This window comes from Pristiophorus japonicus, chromosome 7 (assembly GCF_044704955.1).
Source record: "Pristiophorus japonicus isolate sPriJap1 chromosome 7, sPriJap1.hap1, whole genome shotgun sequence".
In the NCBI taxonomy this organism is placed as follows: Eukaryota; Metazoa; Chordata; class Chondrichthyes; family Pristiophoridae; genus Pristiophorus; species Pristiophorus japonicus.
Genome location: NC_091983.1, coordinates 133,736,551 through 133,753,504, shown reverse-complemented (window position 1 = coordinate 133,753,504; position 16,954 = coordinate 133,736,551).

The window sequence follows — 16,954 nt, the reverse complement described above, 5'->3', positions numbered from 1 at the left end:
GCTGCTGCTGCATCGTGTAAGGGTTCTCATCCCTTCAGCTCGGCTTTCACACACTCCCACCCACTGGGCTCCTTTTGAAGCCGAGCCCCGAGCCCCTGTGATCGGGCGAGGGAACGATTCTGCCGGCTGAAACTCCAACCCTCGAGCCCGGATTGGAGACGTTCGATGGTGGCGTGGCATTTTGAAAAAAATCTAAAATTAAAGAGTTGCATTAAACTTCCATTTCTATGTTTTAAGTTTGAAAAAAATTAAGCTTCATGATGCATATTTAATGTGTTCTTGACACCCTCCAAAACTTTGCCTAAAAACAATGGCGTCTTTCTGCGCCGATTTTTTGATGTGCGCTGGTTTTTCTTGTGCCCAGAAGGTTTTTTGGGAGTGGTCACATACGCCTTCCTAGGAGAAATGTAAGTTGGCCAAACTTGCATAAATGTGAAAAACTGGCGCAAAAAAACACAAACCTAAAAAAATCGTAACTAACTGAGTTATGTTGGCGCACAATCTTTGGGAAACTTGGATTTTTAAATTTAGGCCCAAAAAAACGGCGCGCGCTAAAAAAACGGCGCAAATCACTGGGAAAAATTGAGCCAAATGTGAGTATATTAAATAGAAAAACATTGAAGGGCTCAGAGAAACAGAGACCTGGGATTCAAATATATACTTCCCTGAAAATGTGAGTCTAAATAGTTAAAGCCATAACAAGAGCTCATAAAAATTTGGACATAGAGTACAAGAGTAAGGATGCAACAATAACAAAACAAATGGTTAAACCACAGTTGGAATAATCTGCAGTTTGGGGCGCCCAATTAAAAAAAGGATGCTAATGTTACAGAAAGAGCAAGCATGGATTTACTAGGATGATGCTAGAGATGGGGAACCATAGTTAATGGCAGAAACTTGAGATACTGGGACTATCTCCACTGGAGCAGAAGACTAAGAGAAGATTTATTGGAGATTTTTTACAACCATGAATAGTTTTGATAGAGTGAATAGGCAAAGACTATTTTTCATGTTAGGGAGTCAATAACGAGGAGTCATCATCATCAATTTAAAATTGTCACAGAGTGAGGAAAGAGGTTGGCAGAAATCTCTTTACACAGAGGATTGTTGAAGTATGGAATGATTTGCCAGTTTCTGGTTGAGACATCTTTCAAGAGAAATTTGGATAACTATTTGACACAAAGGTACAGAGCTATGGGGAAAGACCAGGTTGGTGAGATTAGTTTTGGACTGTGGTATCAAAGAGCCAGCACAGACATGTTGGGCCGACTGCAAAAAAAAAAGTCCTTTGTTAAAGTATTAGCTGAGTTGAACAATGATGTGAGGTCTAGAGCAACTGTAATGTAGATTAAGTTAATGCTACTGGAGAAAGATCAAGAGAATGCATAAAATGGCATGTGGTAAAGAGGGCATGAAACTGTGAGAACAGTGGCCAGAGGACTGTTGAATTTCATGGATCCATGATGCATGGACCAAAGAAAGGACATGTTCATCTGGAATTGATAGTGAATAAGCCAAAGATGGAGGCAGGTACTTAGGGTTAGACTTTCCATTATTGGGCATATTGCCCCAAAATGGGTGTTATTTCCAGCGTTGGTGTTTATTATGGGTTTTGAGATTGCCAGATTATCGCCCATTTTCAAACTCCCTAGTTTTCACTTAATAAAATGGGCGTTAGTGGGAGCGATATGAAATGGGCATTAGCGATATTTTTTTCTTCTGTCGTAAAATGTCAGCGTCCATAGCAACGCCATAGCAACGGTCTTTTCCCACGTTTTAGGAGGTACATGCGCAGAAGAGAAAAGAGAGAGAGAGAGAGCAAAAAGCAGAAAGCTTGTGTGGGTTTGGTGTGCAGGTGTTTGTGGCTTGTTTGGCTGTTGCGGGAGTTTAAGAGGAGTACTCAGAAAATATAGCACTATTTAGTTTGGTGAGACCGAAATGTCTGAAAAAAATAATGGAAGGCATGGAGGAGGCGAGAGAGCATGATATGGAGGTGGAGGAGGCTGGTGAGGGCAGTGAAGTTGGAGAGGAATTGGAGATGGGAGGACGAAAACGAGTGAGGAGATTCTCGGATGAGGCAAATGCTGCTCTCTTGCAGGAGGTGGAGTCACGTTGGGGTCAATTGACCCAGGGGGGCGGTGTGGGAAGCCCACCCCGAAGGTGTATCAGAAGATTTGGGCTGAAATCGCTGAGGTGGTCTCGTCGGTGACGCACGAGGTGCATAAGGGCAACCAGTGCCGCAAGCGCTGGAACGACCTTGTTGGCTCCAGCAGAGTAAGTATTACATTTACTTATATATTTATATAATTGGAATTGTAAGTGTAATGAGTAAATAAATTCAGATCTGAAGTATTGCAGTTTGACCAATAATGTTTTACTCAAATCCTACATTTAAGGTGTATGTCTTTAGGTTAATAATGATAATAATAATAATTATAACATCTGTCGGTTTTGTGTTCTATCAGTATCTGTGACAGTACCTAGAAATGATCTTACACAATGATCTCATGCCATGTCATGCTGTTGTTACCTTATGCAGAAGAAGCTTTCGAAGAATAGGGCCGAGCAATGGCGCACGGGTGATGGCCCACCATTGATGTGTGAGCTGACCAACATTGCGAAACGGGCGCTGGCACTAGTGGAGATCCACACCCAGTCGGCCACGTGTGCAGCAGCAGAACCAGATGTTATGCCACGTGAGTAAAGTATACACCATTGCATGATGTAAAGTTCATTTCTGTACAATATATGATAGATGATTGATGTAAGGTGGCAAGGTGATGATCCTGCGGCGGCGCCTGCGGTGGATTGTGCTTCTGGTGTGAGGAGCCCTGAATATCACCCGTTGAGCTACAGGTTGTCCTCTCCAATGAGGACAGTGAGGAGTTGGAGGAGCCTGCAGCAACAAATTCCATATCAAGCACACCGATTACATTTGGTGGATGGTAGTGGCCCTGGAGGAGATAGCCAGGAACACTGGTGCCAGAGGGCTATCAGTGTTCCCAAAATGCGGCACTGAACTCCAAGGTACCACACCCCCCTTGCCAATGACACATGAGAGCCAGGAGCAAGCTCTTGCTTCTGGCTCAGATGATGTTCCCTTCTCAGGAACATCCTCTCCAGCAGCCGGCCAACCAGTGGATCTGCTGTCATCCCCCCCAATGAAGCAGCGCCTGAGGAGCACTGCAGCAAGGCGGCTTGGAGTCGGGAGGGGAAGGGGAAGGGGTAGAGGTGGAGAGAAGATGCGGGGAAAAGGAAAGTGAGTGCATGGCCACAGGAGTTGGAGTTGTGACAGTATTGTTCTTGCTTTTGTTGCTAGTTAATAAATGTTGGGAGGTTTGGGGGAAGGGGGGTACCTTGTTGTATTTGCATTTATGTTATTGGAAATGTTAAAAATCTAATAAATCATATAAATGTTATAAATTTGTTGTGGGGTGGGGTGGGATGTTTTTAAGTAGAATTAATTTTTCTTTAATTTAATAGAACATTGTTGCACATTTTCTCTGATTGCTGTAACGTTAAACACTGGTGATTCCTCAACATGAAAGGGGATAATTAAAAGTAACTTTAATCAACTTTAACTTTAACTGTCACCAAGGCAATGCACACCATTCATGTATGAGCTGCAGACACAACAGTCTTGCAGCTTTGTAAATACCACCAACGTTATTTGAAGCAAAGGCGCTCATTTATGAGCTGCTGACATAAGAGTCTTGCAGCTAGTAGCCACCATGGGCCCTTTCCTGCAGTATACAGTGGGGTGGGGGCATGGTTTCATCATCAGCCTGATTGTCTGCCACGAAGTCATTGTCCACCTCCTCGTCCTCCTCTTCCTCAGTCTGCCACCTCTTTGATTGGGCACATAATGCTCTTCAATATACCTTCTGCCATCTCTAGTCTGCAGCATGTGTGTCGTCATCAAGACAGGCTGAGAAATTACAGGCCCCAGTACAATAACAATATACCTATTGTTCACAAACAATAAATTTACCGACTAAAACAAATAAAATTTTGTCCACAGTATGATGAGATGTCTGTTCAGATTTTTAAATCACCTTAAAATAACTTCTGAGTACATCAAAACTCCCCAGAAGTTGAAGCAGCTTTTTATATGAAAAGGCCTCCGATTTACAAGATGGAGTCCATACCGCTGGGTTAAGGTTGGTGAGGACAGCTTTTTTTCAGCATTTGTTTCGGCGAGCGATATTTTCGGCGATATGTGGGCGAGATGCCAAAAGTAACGCTTGGTGATATTATGAGCATTAGTTTCCATTTTACTGATCTTTACGGCAAGAAAAATGGGCGGGCGGTATTATTAACTCTCGGCATTAAGTATATGCCGAAAGTAACACTGGGAGATAAGTGAGCGAATAATGGGCATAAGTTTACATTTTTTGGCTAAATGGGCGATATTTGGGCATTATACCTCATCTCAGCGTTAAAATGGATGTTAAGTGGGCGGTAGTGATGAAAAACGTATGGAAAGTCTACCCCTTAGAGAGGAAATATGTCTGTGAAAGTGGGGTTCAAAGAATAAAGACTTGCATTTATACAGTGACTTTCATAACCTCGGGACATCCCAAAACACTTTACAACCAATGAAGTACTTTTGAAGTGTAGTCACTGTTGTAATGTAGGAAACGCAGCAGTCAATTTTCACATAGCACGGTCCTGCAAACAGCAATGTGATAATGACCAGATAATGTTTTAGTGATGTTATTTGAGGGATAAATATTGTCCAGCACACCAGAGGAAACTCTCCTGCTCTTCTTCAAAATAGTGAGAGGGCAGACTGAACCTCGGTTTAACGTCTCATCTGAAAGATGCCACCTCTGACAATGCAGCACTCGCTCAGTACTGAACAGAAATGTGAGCCTATATTTTGTGCTCAAGTTTCTGGAGTGAGACTTCAACCCACAACCTTGTAACTCAAGCAATAATGCTACCACTGAACTACATTATAGTCCGAGGGGGCAGCATCGCAAGAGGAGCAGCGCGGGAGGATAAAGAGCAGCGGTAATGAGTCGGAGTGGTGGCAGTCCGAGGGGCCAGCATCGTGAGAGGAGCAGTGCGGGAGGATAAAGAATGGCGGCAGCGAGTGGAAGCGGCGGCAGTCCGAGGGGTCAGCTGGTGCAGGGGCAGGAGGTAACCAAAGAAGCAAAAAGAAATAAAAGTGTGACATCACAGCCAAGCGGGTAAGTGATTAGCTGGTGGATTGGTGAGTATTTAATCTTTTTCTTTTTCTTTTTCTTTTCTTATCAGTAAGAAACCTTTGGTGTTGTTGCCGATTCGGTTAATTTAAGGGTTAAGTCATAGCAGGAGAGCCCAGAACCATGTCATGCTCCTCCTGTGCTATGTGGGATGTCAGGGAAGCTTCCAGTGTCCCTGATGACGACATGTGCAGGAAGTGTGTCCAGCTGCAGCTCCTGACAGACCGCACTGTGGCACTGGAGCTGCGGATGGATTCACTCTGGAGCATCTGCAATGCTGAGGATATCGTGAATAGCACGTTTAGTGAGTTGGTCACGCCGCAAGTAAAGGTTACACAGCCAGATAGGGAATCGGTGACCATCAGGCAGAGCATTGGAAGGAAAGTAGTGTAGGGGTCCCCTGCAGTCATCTCCCTCCAAAACAGTTACACCGTTTTGGGTACTGTTGGGGAGATGACTCATCAGCGGAGGCAGCAGCAGCCAAGTCCATGGCACCAGGGGTGGCTCTGCTGCACAGGAGGGCAGGAAAAAGAGTGGGAGAGCTATAGTGATAGGGGATTCTATTGTAAGGGGAATAGATAGGTGATTCAGCGGCCGCAAACGAGACTCCAGGATGGTAAGTTGTCTCCCTGGTGCAAGGGTCAAGGATGTCTTGGAGCGGCTGCAGAGCATTCTGGAGAGGGAGGGTGAACAGCCAGTTGTCGTGGTACATGTAGGTACCAACGATATAGGTAAGAAGCGGGAAGAGGTCCTACAAGCTGAATTTAGGGAGCAAGGAGTTAAATTAAAAAGTATGACCTCAAAGGTAATAATCTCTGGATTGCTACCAGTGCCACGTGCTAATCAGAGTCGAGGGAGCAGGAAAGTTAGAATAAATATGTGGCTTGAGCAGTGGTGCAAGAGGGAGGGATTCAAATTCCTAGGACATTGGAACCAGTTCTGGGGGAAGTGGGACCTGTACATGTCACCTCTTTCCAAATGCGCTGCTATGACATCCTTAATAATTGATTCCATCATTTTACCCACTACTGAGGTCAGGCTGACCGGTCTATAATTCCCTGTTTTCTCTCTCCCTCCTTTTTTAAAAAGTGGGGTTACATGGGCTACCCTCCACTCGATAGGAACTGATCCAGAGTCAATGGAATGTTGGAAAATGACTGTCAATGCATCCGCTATTTCCAAGGCCACCTCCTTAAGTACTCTGGGATGCAGTCCATCAGTCCCTGGGGATTTATCGGCCTTCAATCCCATCAATTTCCCCAACACAATTTCCCGACTATAAAAGATTTCCCTCAGTTCCTCCTCCTTACTAGACCCTCTGACCCCTTTTATATCCGGAAGGTTGTTTGTGTCCTCCTTCGTGAATACCGAATTTCGACTTTCAGAAGGCTTTCGACAAGGTCCCACACAAGAGATTAATGTGCAAAGTTAAAGCACATGAGATTGGGGGTAGTGTGCTGACGTGGATTGAGAACTGGTTGGCAGACAGGAAGCAAGGAATAGGAGTAAATGGGTACTTTTCAGAATGGCAGACAGTGACTAGTGGGGTGCCGCAAGGTTCTGTGCTGGAGCCCGAGCTGTTTACATTGTACATTAATGATTTAGACGAGGGGATTAAATGTAGTATCTCCAAATTTGCGGATGACACTAAGTTGGGTGGCAGTGTGAGCTGCGAGGAAGATGCTATGAGGCTGCAGAGTGACTTGGATAGGTTAGGTGAGTGGGCAAATGCATGGCAGATGAAGTATAATGTGGATAAATGTAAGGTTAACCACTTTGGTGGTAAAAACAGAGAGACAGACTATTATCTGAATGGTGACAGATTAGGAAAAGGGGAGGTGCAACGAGACCTGGGTGTCATGGTACATCAGTCATTGAAGGTTGGCATGCAGGTACAGCAGGCGGTTAAGAAAGCAAATGGCATGTTGGCCTTCATAGCGAGGGGATTTGAGTACAGGGGCAGGGAGGTGTTACTACGGTTGTACAGGGCCTTAGTGAGGCCACACCTGGAGTATTGTGTACAGTTTTAGTCTCCTAACCTGAGGAAGGACATTCTTGCTATTGAGGGAGTGCAACGAAGGTTCACCAGACTGATTCCTGGGATGGCGGGACTGACATATCAAGAAAGACTGGATCAACTGGGCTTGTATTCACTGGTGTTCAGAAGAATGAGAGGGGATCTCATAGAAACGTTTAAAATTCTGACAGGTTTAGACAGGTTAGATGCAGGAAGAATGTTCCCAATGTTGGGGAAGTCCAAAACCAGGGGTCACAGTCTAAAGATAAGGGGTAAGCCATTTAGGACCGAGAGGAGGAGAAATTTCTTCACCCAGAGAGTGGTGAACCTGTGGAATTCTCTACCACAGATAGTTGTTGAGGCCAATTCACTAAATATATTCAAAAAGGAGTTAGATGTAGTCCTTACTACTAGGGGGAATCAAGGGATATGGCGAGAAAGCAGGAATAGGATACTGAAGTTGCATGTTCAGCCATGAACTCATTGAATGGCGGTGCAGGCTCGAAGGGCCGAATGGCCTACTCCTGCACCTATTTTCTATGTTTCTATGTCTCGGAGCGGCTGCAGCGCATTCTGGAGGGGGAGGGTGAACAGCCAGCTGACATGGTACATATAGGTACTAACGATATAGTTAAAAAACGGGATGAGGGCCTTCAAGCTGAATTTAGGGAGCAAGGAGTTCAATTAAAATGTAGGATCTCAAAGTTAGTAATCTTAGGATTGCTACCAGTGCCACGTGCTAGTCAGAGTAGGAATGGCAGGATAGCTCAGATGAATACGTGGCTTGAGGAATGGTGCAAGGAGGAGGGATTCAAATTCCTGGGACATTGGAACCAGTTCTGGGGGAGGTGGGACCAGTACAAATCTGCACCTGGGCAGGACCGGAACCGATATCCAAGGTGGAGTGTTTGCTAGTGCTGTTGGGGAGGGTTTAAACTAAAAAGGCAGGGGATGGGAATCTATGCAGGGAGGCAGAGGGAAGTAAAAAGGGGGCAGAAGCAAAAGGTAGGAAGGAGAAAAGCAAGAGCGGAGGGCAGAGAAATCAAGGGCAAAAATCAAAAAGGGCCATATTACAACATAATTCTAAAAGGACAAAGAGTGTTAAAAAAACAAGCCTGAAGGCTCTGAGTCTCAATGCGAGGAGCATTCATAATAAGGTGGGTGAATTGACTGCGCAGATAGCTATTAACGGATATGATGTAATTGGGATTGCAGAGACATGGCTCCAAGGTAACCAAGGCTGGGAACTCAACCTCCAGGGGTATTCAATATTCAGGAAGTACAGACAGGAAGGAAAAGGAGGTGGGGTAGCGTTACTGGTTAAAGAGGAGATTAACGCAATAGTAAGGAAGGACATTAGCGTGGATGATGTGGAATCTATATGGGTAGAGCTGCGAAACACTAAACGGTAGAAAATGTTAGTGGGAGTTATATACAGACCACCAAACAGTAGTAGGGAGGTTGGGGATGGCATCAAACAGGAAATTAGGGATCCATGCAATAAGGGTACAGCAGTTATCATGGGTGACTTTAATCTACATATTGATTGGGCTAACCAAACTGGCAGTAATGCTGTGGAGGAGGATTTCCTGGAATGTATAAAGGATGGTTTTTGAGACCAATATGATGGGAACCAATGCAGGGAGATAGAGGGAAACAAATTGGAGACAGAAGCAAAAGACAGAAAGGAGATGAGTAAAAGTGGAAGGCAGAGAAACCCAAGGCAAAAAACAAAGGGCCACTGTACAGCAGAATTCTAAAGGGTCAAAGTGTAATAAAAAGGCAAGCATGAAAGCTCGGTGCCTCAATGCAAGGAGTATTCGGAACGCAGGAGAGGGCTCTGAGCTAGTTAGAGTGGGTGAGAGCTCAGATGAACAGGACCCCAAGAAAGAATGCAAAAGGCAGGAGGCAACAGAGCAGAGTAGCACTGGGGTAAGTGTAAACCACAAGATGATAGGAAGGGACAATATGTATGCATATAAAGGGACTGCAGGAGGGGTCAAAACTAAAAATCATGGTTTAAAAACTAGGATTAAAACACTCTACCTAAACGCATGCAGCATTCGAAATAAAGTAAATGAGTTGATGGCACAAATCATTACAAATGGGTATGATTTGGTGGCCATTACCCAAACGTGGTTGCATGGTAGTCAAGACTGGGAATGAAAAATAAAGGGGTATCAGACAATTTGGAAAGATAGACAAGAAGGGAAAGGAGGTGGGGTAGCTCTGTTAATAAAGGATGATATCAGGGCAGTTGTGAGAGACAATATTGGCTCTAATGAACAAAATGTTGAATCATTGTGGGTGGAGATTCGAGATAGTAAGGGGAAAAAGTCACTGGTGCGAGTAGTTTATAGGCTCCCAAATAATAACTTCACGGTGGGGCGGACAATAATCAAGGGAATAATGGAGGCATGTGAAAAAGGAACGGCAGTAATCATGGGGGATTTTAACCTAAATATCGATTGGTCAAATCAAATCGCACGGGGTAACCTTGAGGAGGAATTCATAGAATGCATACGGGATTGTTTCTTAGAACAGTATGTTACAGAACCTACAAGGGAGCAAGCTATCTTAGATCTGGTCCTGTGTAATGAGACAGGAATAATAAATGATCTCCTAGTAAAAGATCCTCTCGGAATGAGTGATTACAGTATGGTTGAATTTGTAATACAGATTGAGGGTGAGGAAGTAGTGTCTCAAATGAGCGTACTATGCTTAAACAAAGGGGACTACAGTGGGATGAGGGCAGAGTTGGCTAAAGTAGACTGGAAACACAGACTAAACGGTGGCACAACTGAGGAACAGTGGAGGACTTTTAAGGAGCTCTTTCATACTGCTCAACAAAAATATATTCCAGTGAAAAAGAAGGGCGGTAAGAGAAGGGATAACCAGCCATGGATAACCAAGGAAATAAAGGAGAGTATCAAATTAAAAAGCAATGCGTATAAGGTGGCCAAGGTTAGTGGGAAAATAGAAGATTGGGAAAATTTAAAATGCCAGCAAAGAATGACTAAGAAAGCAATAAAGAAAGGAAAGATAGATTACGAAAGTAAACTTGCGCAAAACATAAAAACAGATAGTAAAAGCTTTTACCGATATATAAAACGGAAAAGAGTGACTAAAGTAAATGTTGGTCCCTTAGAAGATGAGAAGGGAGATTTAATAATGGGAAATGTGGAAATGGCTGAGACCTTAAACAATTATTTTGCTTCAGTCTTCACAGTGGAAGACACAAAAACCATGCCAAAAATTGCTGGTCACGGGAATGTGGGAAGGGAGAACCTTGAGATAATCACTATCACTAGGCGGGTAGTGCTGGACAGGCTAATGGGACTCAAGGTAGACAAGTCCCCTGGTCCTGATGAAATGCATCACAGGGTATTAAAAGAGATGGTGGAAGTTATAGCAGATGCATTCGTTATAATCTACCAAAATTCTCTGGACTCTGGGGAGGTATCATTGGATTGGAAAGCAGCTAATATAACGCCTCTGTTTAAAAAAGGGGGCAGACAAAAGACAGGTAACAATAGGCCGGTTAGTTTAACATCTGTAGTGGGGAAAATGCTTGAAACTATCATTAAGGAAGAAATAGCGGGACATCTAGATAGGAATAGTGCAATCAATCAGACGCAACATGGATTCATGGAGGGGAAATCATATTTAACTAATTTACTGGAATTCTTTGAGGATATGAGCATGGTGGATAGAGGTGTACCGATGGATGTGGTGTATTTAGATATCCAAAAGGCATTTGATAAGGTGCCACACAAAAGGTTACTGCAGAAGATAAAGGTACGTAGAGTCAGAGCAAATGTATTAGCATGGATCGAGAATTGGCTGGCTAACAGAAAGCAGAGAGTCGGGATAAATCGGTCCTTTTCGGGTTGGAAATCGGTGGTTAGTGGTGTGCCACAGGGATCGGTGCTGGGACCACAACTGTTTACAATATACATAGATGACCTGGAAGAGGGGACAGAGTGTAGTGTAACAAAATTTGCAGATGACACAAAGATTAGTGGGAAAGTGGGTTGTGTAGAGGACACAGAGAGGCTGCAAAGAGATTTAGATAGGTTAAGCGAATGGGCTAAGGTTTGGCAGATGGAATACAATGTCGGAAAATATGAGGTCATCCACCTTGGGAAAAAAAACAGTAAAAGGGAATATTATTTGAATGGGGAGAAATTAAAACATGCCACGGTGCAGAGGAACCTGGGGGTCCTTGTGCATGAATCCCAAAAAGTTAGTTTGCAGGTGCAGCAGGTAATCAGGAAGGCGAATGGAATGTTGGCCTTCATTGCGAGAGGGATGGAGTACAAAAGCAGGGAGGACCTGCTGCAACTGTACAGTGTATTGGTGAGGCCGCACCTGGAGTACTGCATGCAGTTTTGGTCACCTTACTTAAGGAAGGATATACTAGTTTTGGAGGGGGTATAGAGACGATTCACGAGGCTGATTCCAGAGATGAAGGAGTTACCTTATGATGATAGATTGAGTAAGAACATAAGAACATAACATAAGAACATAAGAATTAGGAACATGAGTAGTCCATCTAGCCCCACGAGCCTGCTCCGCCATTCAATAAGATCATGGCTGATCTGGCCGTGGACTCAGCTCCACTTACCTGCCCTCTCCCCATAACCCTTAGTTCCCTGGAGTAGACTGGTCTTTACTCGTTGGAGTTCAGAAGGATGAGGGGTGATCTTATAGAAACATTTAAAATAATGAAAGGGATAGACAAGATAGAGGCAGAGAGGTTGTTTCCACTGGTCGGAGAGACTAGAACTAGGGGGCACAGCCTCAAAATACGAGGGAGCCAATTTAAAACCGAGTTGAGATGGAATTTCTTCTCCCAGCGGGTTGTGCATCTGTGGAATTCTCTGCCCAAGGAAGCAGTTGAGGCTAGCTCATTGAATGTATTCAAATCACAGATGGATAGATTTTTAACCAATAAGGGAATTAAGGGTTCTGGGGAGTGGGCGGGTAAGTGGAGCTGAGTCCACGGCCAGAGCAGCCATGATCTTGTTGAATGGCGGAGCAGGCTCGAGGGGCTAGATGGCCTACTCCTGTTCCTAATTCTTATGTTCTTATGTTCTTCTGTTCTTATGAACCAACTAGAGAGCAGGCCATGCTAGACTGGGTCTTGTGTAATGAGAGAGGATTAATTAGCAATCTGGTGGTACGAGGCCCCTTGGGGAAGAGTGACCATAATATGGTCGAATTTTTCATTAAGCTGGAGAGTGACACAATTAATTCAGAGACTAGCGTCCTGAACTTAAAAGTTTGACGGTATGATACGTGAATTGGCTAGGATAGACTGGCAAATGATACTTAAAGGATTGATGGTGGATAGGCAATGGCAGACATTTACAGATCACATGGTTGAACTACAACAATTGTACATCCCTGTGTGGCATAATAATAAAAAATGGAAGGTGGCTCAACTGTGGCTAACAAGGGAAATTAGGTCAAGTGTTAAATCCAAGGAACAGGCATATAAATTGGCCAGGAATAGCAGCAAACCTGAGGACTGGGAGAAATTTAGAATTCAGCAGAGGAGGACGAAGGGCTTAATTAGGAGGGAGAAAATAGAGTATGAGAGTAAGCTTGCAGGGAACATAAAAACTGACTGCAAAAGCTTCTATAGACATGTGAAGAGAAAAAGATTAATGAAGACTAATGTAGGTCCCTTGCAGTCAGCATCAGGTGAATTTATAATGGGGAACAAGGAAGTGGCAGACCAATTGAACAAATAATTTGGTTCTGTCTTCACTAAGGAAGACATGAATAACCTCCCTAAAATACGAGGGGACTGAGGGTCTAGTGAGAAGGGGGAACTGAGTGATATCCTTATTAGTAAGGAAATGGTGTTAAGGAAATTGAAGGGACTGAAGGCCGATAAATCCCCAGGGCCTGATAGTCTGCATCCCAGAGTACTTAAGGAAGTTGCCTTAGAAATAGTAGATGCATTGGTGGTCATTTTCCATCATTCCATGGACTCTGGTTCAGTTCCTATGGATTGGAGGATAGCTAATGTAACCCCACTTTTTAAAAGAGAGAGATAGAAAGCAAGGAATTATGGACTGGTTAGCCTGACATCGGTGGTGGGGAAAATGCTGGAATCAATTATTAAAGATGTAATAGCAGCACATTTGGAAAGCAGTGACAGGATCGGTCCAAGTCAGCATGGATTTCTGAAAGGGAAATTATGCTTGACAAATCTTCTAAAATTTTTTGAGGATGTAACTCGTAGAGTGGACAGGGGAGAACCAGTGGATGTGGTGTATTTGGACTTTTAAAAGGCTTTTGACAAGGTCCCACACAAGAGATTAGGGTGCAAAATTAAGGCACATGCTATTGGGGGTAATGTATTGAAGTAGATAGAAAACTGGTTGGCAGACAGGAAGCAAAGAGTAGGAATAAACGGGTCCTTTTCAGAATGGCAGGCAGTGACTAGTGGGGTGCCACAGGGTTCAGTGCTGGGACCCCAGCTATTTACAATATACATTAATGATTTAGATGAAGGAATTGAATGTAATATCTCCAAGTCTGCAGATGACACTAAGCTGGATGGCGGTGTGAGCTGTGAGGAGGATGCTAGGAGGCTGCAGGGTGACTTGGACAGGTTAGATGAATGGGCAAATACATGGCAGATGCAGTATAATGTGGATAAATGTGAGGTTATCTACTTTGGTGGCAAAAACAGGAAGGCAGATTATTATCTGAATGGTGACAGATTATTAAAAGGGGAGGCGCCACGAGACCTGGGTGTCATGGTACATCAGTCATTGAAGGTAGGCATGCAGGTACAGCAGCCAGTAAAGAAAACTAATGGCATGCTGGCCTTCATTGCGAGGGGATTTGAGTTATAGGAGCAGAGAGGTCTTACTGCAGCTGTACAGGGCCTTGCTGAGACCACACCTTGAGTACTGTGTGCAGTTTTGATCTCCTAACCTGAGGAAGAACATTCTTGCTATTGAGGGAGTACAGCGAAGGTTCACCAGGCTGATTCCCGGGATGGCAGGACTGACATATGAAGAAAGACTAGATTGACTAGGCTTATATTCACTGGAATTTAGAAGAATGGGAGGAGATCTCATTGAAACATATAAAATTCTGATGGGATTGGACAGGTTAGATGCAGGAAGAATGTTCCCGATGTTGAGGAAGTCCAGAACCAGGGGTCACAGTCTAAGGATAAGGGGTAAGCCATTTAGGACCGAGATGAGGAGAAACTTCTTCAGAGAATTGTGAACCTGTGGAATTCTCTACCACAGAAAGTAGTTGAGGCCAATTCACTAAATATTCAAAAGGGAGTTAGATGAAGTCCTTACTACTCGGGGGATCAAGGGGTATGGCGAGAAAGCAGGAATGGGTTATGGAAGTAGCATGATCAGCCATGATCATATTGAATGGTGGTGCAGGCTCGAAGGGCCTAATGGTCTACTCCTGCATCTATTTTCTATGTTTCTATGTTTCTACAGCTGACACCTGAAATTCAGCAAGTACACAAACCAAAAGCTAAATGGAAAATGGGCAATGTCAGTAGTGACCAGGATGAAAGAGACAAAATGAAATCACATGAAATCACAAGAAACACACAGAACCTATTCAAGTTTGTGGATCTGGAAGTGACTATGGGCTGGATTTTACACTTTTGTGCAGATCGGCAAAGAATCGGCGTTAATTCTGGTGTCGGCGGTTGAAATGGGTTTTCAGATCACCGGCTTGTCACCCATTCTCAAAGCCTCCATTTTTGAAATTGTGCATTACCGGGAGCAATATGAAATGGGCGGTAGCGTTAAATCTCGCTGACCTTCTGCCGTAAAGTGTTGACGTCCTTAGCAACTGTTGTGGCCTTAGATGCTCTAGTAATGACTCCACGAGGCAATGTTTTGTACTTGAACTGTAATGACCTGAGTCCTTTATTCGTTAACTCCAAAGTGAGGATCACACCTGGTGGCCTGCCTTTTATACGAGGCCAGGCACACCTATACAGGTAACCTACAAGTCTCCCACGACTGTGCCCTCTGGTGGCACACCTTGCGATAGTACCAACAGTAGCCATGTAGGCTACATGACATTACTCTCCCCTGAGCCTTTAGTGCAAATAGCCTCTGCATTGACTGTGCTCTGGGCTTAGCTCTATGTGAGCTCTATCTGGTTGACCCTTGGCAGGTCGTTTCAATCTTGGGTGAGTGGTTGGTGCAGTAGAGTGCTGTTTGTGTGTATACATTCTTCCCCCACCCCACCCCCCACATATAGATTATGTCGGAGGCTCATAGCATTCATACACATTCAAGTTCAGGGAAAACGTTACATTTGTGGTTCCGTTGTGAGACAAGTACATTAGACTAGTGAGATGCCTTATTGATGCAGTGACCGGTGCGTGAGGACAACTAGTTCCAGAGCTGCTGGATTGAGTCTAGCGTCGAGCTAGTTCACAGATGCCTGTGACCTCCCTGGCCTTTCTTTGCACCCTGGGTCGCTGCTGCTTCCTGAGGAGCTGTCGCCAAGCAGTGCACAGGGGACTGCTGACTCGCTGGCTTGGGCATTGTTTGGTTTGGGATCCTGGCTGGTCCCAGTCCCCTTTGGGGGAAGTGTGGTGGGCGACCCTTCGTTTATGGTTATGGTCCTGGTGGCGATGGGGTCTGGGGGCTGCGCCTTAGCACAGTCTGCTCCTTCAGGCTCGTGGCAGTCGGTGCCATCGGGTGCCTGAGAGGTGGAGCCGACCAGGGGCATGTTATCGATACCGGTGCCGTTACCCTGCTGAGGTCGCTTACTCTGCAGTTCGTGTGTGTTGGCTGCTTCTGACCACACTCCATGCTGCATGACTCTGGTCTCCGGGACGCAGGCCACAGAATTTGGTAGCTCGCTGGACCTATGTGCTCCCGATGGGTGTCTGCCTGCTGCATTCAGTTGAAATCCTGCATCGCACAACTTTTCCTTAATTAAATGGACACTCTGTGGGTCCGATCACGATCGCGCAACTTTTCCTCGCTGGTTGCATGTGCACAATTCAGATCATCCATTACACATTTTACATAATCACGTGACTTTTCCTCAATGGTTGCATGTACATCATTCAGATTATCAGTTACACATTTTACATGATCAGTTACACATTTTGTCTCTAACTTACAGTTACTATTACATTGCTTGAGTGTGTGGAACTGTCCCTTTAATTGTAGTGAGTTGTAAGCCTCCTTTTAGAGAACCTTGCTTTCTTCAGCCCAATCTGCTTCTCCGTTTTGCTCCATCAGCACTGCACCTTGTGGTTTGGGCGCCATCTTTCCTCCATCCACGATGTCGACTGCGGTGATCCTCTTCTCCCCGGGTTCTGCCTCCAAAGCTGGGAAGTCGCCACTGGATCCGATTTTCTTCCTCCGGTGTCCTGCCACTGGAGCCGGGAAGGTGTGTGCTGGTCGTCTCAGCTGGATCATCTCCACGCAGTTGTGCTGAGTGGTCTGTGTCTCGGGTGCCATGCTGGTCCACCCTCAGATGAGGGCTTGCTTTGCCTCTGAGCGTAGAAGACGTCAATTGCTGGAGGGGTGAAGTCTTCCCACTTCCAATGGATCTTCTCCATCCACCTTCAGCTGAGCAGCATTGGTCCATCACCTGCAACAATCCACAGAGGTAACTTGTGCACCGCGCCATCATGGAGTACCTTTACATTCGAGCTACCAATGACTGGGATGATTTCATCGGTGTAGGTGCGCAGCTT